The sequence below is a fragment of the Aquarana catesbeiana genome, linkage group LG13 (assembly GCF_042186555.1).
Source record: "Aquarana catesbeiana isolate 2022-GZ linkage group LG13, ASM4218655v1, whole genome shotgun sequence".
Lineage (NCBI taxonomy): Eukaryota > Metazoa > Chordata > Amphibia > Anura > Ranidae > Aquarana > Aquarana catesbeiana.
Window position 1 is genome coordinate 80,207,750 of NC_133336.1, and position 6,823 is coordinate 80,214,572.

The 6,823-nt window shown below is 51.7% G+C and overlaps 1 protein-coding gene across 3 annotated transcripts in view; it reads right to left on the minus strand.

Moving 5' to 3' along the window:
* Positions 1-6,531, minus strand: part of RBM25 (RNA binding motif protein 25) — a 73,233-nt gene extending 66,702 nt beyond the window's left edge. For 2 of the 3 annotated variants that reach the window (XM_073610121.1, XM_073610119.1), the window contains exon 1: positions 6,306-6,531. The gene's annotated coding sequence lies outside the window, so the exon portion shown is untranslated. The remainder of the gene's footprint in view (positions 1-6,305) is intronic. The other variant, XM_073610120.1, reaches the window with a different exon arrangement.
* Positions 6,532-6,823: the final 292 nt, after the last annotated feature.

Genomic DNA, 6,823 nt, shown 5'->3' on the forward strand with positions numbered 1-6,823 from the left:
ATGTATCTTTACCTGTCAAATGTCTCCCCTCTGTTATGAGAGCTGAAAAACTGCATATTCTGTGGGTGGGTCTGTTGTCTGGAGCTCGGTGGGTGGAGTCCTGATGTCAGTAGACTCCCCGCCCACCTCTACACTCCCCTTGTCAATATGCATTTTCTCCTGTGTATTTCTAAGACTAAACTTCTGCTATGATCTCTAACATCCAGTGAAAAGACAGGAAAGTAACCACATGACTTCAGCATGCCAAATCATGCTGAGGTGTGGAACAGCCAATCCTTGCAGAGCTGCTGAAGAAAGGAGTGGGGGAGGGAATTAAAAAATAATGCATGTCTTAGGCTAGTGCACGAGATGTAAATCACCTGTCACTCACAGCAAGGGGGAGGATTTGACAAAGTTTTTCTCAGTTTGTCAAGATTTTTCTCACTGAACAATAAGAGGATTGCTCAGAGATGGATTAACTCTGTGTGGCAAGACTGGGCTCAAATGATAGGAAATCTTATACTCTACAGTATGACATAAAAAAAAAAAAAATTTCGGGTTTACATCCACTTTAAAGAGGAACTGCAGTCCGCTCACATAATTTGTAATAAAAATATCTTTGCCATTCTAAAGCTTCCCTCCAACCACTTTGCATATTTTCTATATACTGTGATTCTGTACTTGCCAATTATGCTTCAGAAATCTCCCCCCACTGAGTCTGGTGGCAACCATTTTAACTGTGAGCAGCTGAAACTGCTGCCTGTTCACTTCCTGGATTTACACACACACACACACAGAAAGAGAGGTACCTCCAGCTCTCATTGGCCCTCTTATGACTCATCCCCCCTCCCTTCCTGGCAAACTCTCATGAGTGTGAGAGATTGATAGAGAGCTGTGCATAATGTTATAAGCCTAGGCTTTTTAGCAGAAAAGAAACAGGAAGTGGGCCTGCATAAGGTATATACTGGCAGAAAAAAAAAGTGTTTTACTATCCAAAGTTAAAATAACAAGGGCAGATTTAAAGAGGAAGTAAACCCCGACTGTCATGGCACAGGCACTACAGAAACGGCACGATCGTGCCCTTTCTTCTGTGCGCATGCGTCGATGACCTCGGTGCAAGGGTATATGGGTAATATCTCCTAAACCGTACAGGTTTAGGAGATATTTCCAGTACCTACAGGTAAGCCTTAGTATAGGCTTACCTGTAGGTAAAAGTGATGTGTAAGGGTTTACAACCATTTTAATAGATGGAAAGTTGAAAAAAATGACTGAAGTTCCGCTTTAAAGTAAATTCACTAAAGCAGGGGTCTGCAACCACCAGGCCGTGGCCCATTACTGGGCCCTAGCGTCTCTGCAGCCGGGCCACAGTGGGCCGGCAGCGTGGCATTCCTCATCTGGTGGCAGGCAGCGTGGCAAGTGGGAATCCTCATCTGGTGGCATTCCTCACCTGGTGGCAGGCAGGGTGGCAAGCGACGTGCCTCACCTGGTGGCAGGCAGGGTGGCAAGCGACGTGCCTCACCTGGTGGCAGGCAGGGTGGCAAGCGACATCTGGTGGCAGGCAGCGTGGCAAGTGACACTCGGGACTCACACTGATTCTGCATTATGGCGAGCTGAACTTTTGCATTTATATTACAATGTAATATACTGTAAGAAATAATGTGCTTCAATCATTCTGACACCATACCAACCATGGTGCAGTGATGATTGAAGCGCCAACACCAGCTCTTGCCCTCTCCGGCTCCAAGGTTTTTAGATACATTCAGATAAAACAAACATTTTTACACCACCAGGCATCTGCCCCAACACTATGACTACATACGAACGTCTGTACATCTGACCAAGGAGTAATAACCAAACTTCTCTGCTTTATTAACCACTGCAAAGCCCCTTCTCCCAGCTTACACCTCCAACTGGGCAACTGACTTTGAACCTTACGTCGTGGACTGGTCAGACATCTGGCAAGCAAACCACAAGATATCGCTCTATCTTGGCCCTGGAAACATCCTATAAAAGCATTATCGAGATAATTACCTAGTACCAAATCGGATAGCAAAATATGTCCCGGGTTACCCGTCGGCCTGTTCTTCGGGGTTGCGGAGAGCCCAGCACAAACCTTCAAACTTGATGGACTTGCCCATTAGTGAAGCTTTTTAGGTGGAAATTTCCCCTTTTTGCCCCCACTTATTTGATAGACCTCTGCAACCTGACCCTCAAAGTCAGGGTCTACAGCTATCTATGAGATAAGCATGTCCAAAACCCAATAAAATCCTTGAATTGGGGGGGGGGCCTGAAAAGAAATGTTAGTTGTCCATAGCAACAAATACTACGGTTTTATTGCCAGTGTCACAATAAAAGATGTTTTTAATGGGCTGCTATGGGTTAAGCCCCATACACATGATCAGAATAATCGTACAAAAAATACTGCTTTCGAAACGATCGTATGATAATCTGATCGTTAGTACACAGCTTATGTCCGAAATTTTCTAAAAGGGACAAACATTTTCCCCTTAAGATACCAGGTCATATGATTTTAGTTTAATCAGTACAGCTTTTGTCCGAAAATGCAATACAAATACACTACATAGCTTCCAAATTTTTATTCTGTTGTATGAGAATTTTCATACATTAGTAACCTATTCGTTTTTGATATGAGATTAGCGTACAAAAAAAAAAAAAAAAAATGGACGATCATCATCTCGTGTGTACTAGGTATAACATGCAATAACATCATTCTATCATCATTTACAGAGTAAAATTGGTAGTAAACTCAGTTCTACCACTTGCACCTAAAGGCAAGCCTATAGTAAGGCTTAAATGTAGGTACTGTGAATATCTCCTAATTCAGAGTGAATGCAGCAGATGACGTTACCGGCGCATGCGCTCTGAAGGGGCGGCATAGAGTGCTGGACCTTCAGAGCCCCTACCATTTCTCTGCCTTCTGCTGACAAGTCCCCAATCCATGGGTGATAACACTGCTCTGTACTGTAGTCTCCATAGTACAGGAAACTTGTTGATGGCAGAACTAGCAGTTGAAAATAAAGGAAATAAAATGTGAAAAAAGACGACAAATGCAGCCACCACTTCTAAAGACCAGGAGTGCTGAAATACTATCAGTTTTTTTTCTTGGGTTTAGAGACATTTTAAACTGGTATTAAACCCATAATTAAAAATGTAAAAATGTAATGTAAGGGGGCCCAAGACTGTGTTGGGGAGGTAGGTAGAGGGCACTGTGATGGGGGCTACCTAGGCCTGTATTTGGGGGGCTGGGTAGAGGACACTCTGATTGGGGGGTACCTGGGTCTGTGTTGGGGAGGTAAGTAAAAGTCACTGTGATGGGGGTACCCCGGGCCTATGCTTGGGGGTAGAGGTCACTGTTATGGGGGGTAGGTAGAGGGCACTGTGATAGGGAGGTAGGTACCCAGGCATGTGTTGAGAAGGTAGGCAGAGGGCACTGTAATGGGGGTACCTGGGCTTGTGTTGGGGCGGTAGGTATAGGGCACTGTGATAGGGAGGGAGGTACCCAGGCATGTGTTGGGGAGGTTGGTAGAGGGCACTGTGATGGGGGGGGGGTAAAGGGCTCTATGATGAGGGGTACCCGGGCATGTGTTTGGGAGGTAGGCAGAGGGCACTGCGATAGGGAGGGAGGTACCCAGGCATGTGTTGGGGAAGTAGAGGGCCCGTTGATGTGGTTACCCTGGCATGTGTTGGGGAGGTAGGCAGCAGGCACTGTGATGGGGGTTACCCGGGCATGTGTTTGGGGGGGTAGGTAGAAGGCACTGATGGGGAGTACCCAGGTATGTGCTGGGAGGGTGGAGGGCTATATGGGGGGGGGGGGTACAGGGCACTATAATGGGGTACCCAGGCATTTGTTGAGGGTAGGTAGAGAGCTCCATGATGGGTAGATCGAGGGGTATCCGTCCATGTGTCGGGGGGCGCTATAATGGGGGGCTACCCAGATATGTGTTGGTGGGCAGGGGGCGCTATAATGGGGCACTATCCAGACATGTGTTGGTGGGCAGAGGGCACTATAATGGGGCACTATCCAGACATGTGTTGGGGGGGCAGAGGGCACTATAATGGGGCACTATCCAGACGTGTTGGGGGGGCAGAGGGCACTATAATGGGGGGCTACCCAGACGTGTTGGGGGGGCAGAGGGCACTATAATGGGGGGCTACCCAGACGTGTTGGGGGGCAGAGGGCACTATAATGGGGGGCTACCCAGACGTGTTGGGGGGCAGAGGGCACTATAATGGGGGGCTACCCAGACGTGTTGGGGGGCAGAGGGCACTATAATGGGGGGCTACCCAGACGTGTTGGGGGGCAGAGGGCACTATAATGGGGGGCTACCCAGACGTGTTGGGGGGCAGAGGGCACTATAATGGGGGGCTACCCAGACGTGTTGGGGGGCAGAGGGCACTATAATGGGGGGCTACCCAGACGTGTTGGGGGGCAGAGGGCACTATAATGGGGGGCTACCCAGACGTGTTGGGGGGCAGAGGGCACTATAATGGGGGGCTACCCAGACGTGTTGGGGGGCAGAGGGCACTATAATGGGGGGCTACCCAGACGTGTTGGGGGGCAGAGGGCACTATAATGGGGGGCTACCCAGACGTGTTGGGGGGCAGAGGGCACTATAATGGGGGGCTACCCAGACGTGTTGGGGGGCAGAGGGCACTATAATGGGGGGCTACCCAGACGTGTTGGGGGGCAGAGGGCACTATAATGGGGGGCTACCCAGACGTGTTGGGGGGCAGAGGGCACTATAATGGGGGGCTACCCAGACGTGTTGGGGGGCAGAGGGCACTATAATGGGGGGCTACCCAGACGTGTTGGGGGGCAGAGGGCACTATAATGGGGGGCTACCCAGACATGTGTGGGGGGCAGAGGGCACTATAATGGGGGGCTACCCAGACATGTGTTGGGGGGCAGAGGACACTATAATGGGGGACAACCCAGACAAGTGTTGGTGGGCAAAGGGCACTATAATGGAGGGTACCCAGACATGTGTTGGGGCAGAGGGCACTATAATGGGGGGTACCCAGACATGTGTTGGGGCAGAGGGTACTATAATGGGGGGTACCCAGGCAAGGGTTGGGGGAGAGGGCACTATAATAGGGGGGTACCTAGACAAGGGTTGGGGCAGAGGGCACTATAATGGGGGGCCACCCAGACAAGTGTTGGGGGCACCCAGACAAGTGTTGGGGGCACCCAGACAAGTGTTGGGGGCACCCAGACAAGTGTTGGGGGGGCAGGGGGCAATATAATGGGGGGTACCCAGACATGTGTTGGGGGTAGAGAGCACTATAATGGGGGGTACCCAGACGTGTTGGGGGTAGAGAGCACTATAATGGGGGGTACCAAGACATGTGTTGGGGGTAGAGGGCACTATAACGGGGGGTACCAAGACATGTGTTGGGGGTAGAGGGCACTATAACGGGGGGTACCCAGACATGTGTTGGGGGTAGAGGGCACTATAACGGGGGGTACCCAGACATGTGTTGGGGGTAGAGGGCACTATAACGGGGGGTACCCAGACATGTGTTGGGGGTAGAGGGCACTATAACGGGGGGTACCAAGACATGTGTTGGGGGTAGAGGGCACTATAACGGGGGGTACCCAGACATGTGTTGGGGGTAGAGGGCACTATAACGGGGGGTACCCAGACATGTGTTGGGGGTAGAGGGCACTATAACGGGGGGTACCCAGACATGTGTTGGGGGTAGAGGGCACTATAACGGGGGTACCCAGACATGTGTTGGGGGTAGAGGGCACTATAACGGGGGGTACCCAGACATGTGTTGGGGGTAGAGGGCACTATAACGGGGGTACCCAGACATGTGTTGGGGGTAGAGGGCACTATAACGGGGGGTACCCAGACATGTGTTGGGGGTAGAGGGCACTATAATGGGGGTACCCAGACATGTGTTGGGGGTAGAGGGCACTATAATGGGGGTACCCAGACATGTGTTGGTAGGATCTCCCATACAAAAGATGGGGTGAGCCGTGTGTGTGCCATGAACACCCCAGCATTAGTAGGGGACAGGGGGGTCTCCCACACTGGGGGGTGAGTGGACGGCCTGCCCCTCACACACACAGCCGGGCTGTAGATGGATGGATGGATTGGGAGGTCTTCCCGCCATGCCCTCGGTCCGGCCAGGTGGTGGAGGAGAGGCCTTTCCCCTCACAGACAATACACATTCCCCGCACACTGCTAGGAGGACAAAGCGGGACAGCCGCCCCTCTCCGCACCACTCAGACGCCCCGTCCCCCCGGAGCTCCCCTGCCCCCCGTATACGGGCACACTGCGGCCGCCAGACTCACTCACCTACCCCGGTAAGGATGGGGTCGCCTGACTGAACAGAGGGCTGAGCGCTTCTTCTCTTCCCTGAGGCTCCACAGGTCACCAGCGGGAAAGTTCGGTGTGTTGTCAGCTCCGGGATTCGGTCGGTATTTTGTCCTGTGAGGCGGGTCCCCGATCCACAAACTAGGCCGCACTCACGCCGCAGCGCTGCTCGCGAGGGCCAGCATGCAACGCGCGAAAGAGGGCGGAGAGCGCGTGTGCACTGGTAGGGGCGGGGCTACCGGGGCGCCATCTTGGAAAAGGAGGGGCAGGCAGAGCTGTGTGCTGAGATTGTAGGCATGTTAGTGTACATGGAATAACAACAGCTATGTATTGCCCATGAAGTTTACTTTAATGTACAACATTAGATTGATATTTAGGGAGAGCTTGAGGGGTGTCTATCCCCTTCATCTGAGATCGTTTCCCTAAGAAGAGGATAGACACCTGAGAGCTTGTCCTCAAAATTCCAGTCAGTGCAAAGAAAATGGACAGAACTCAGCTGA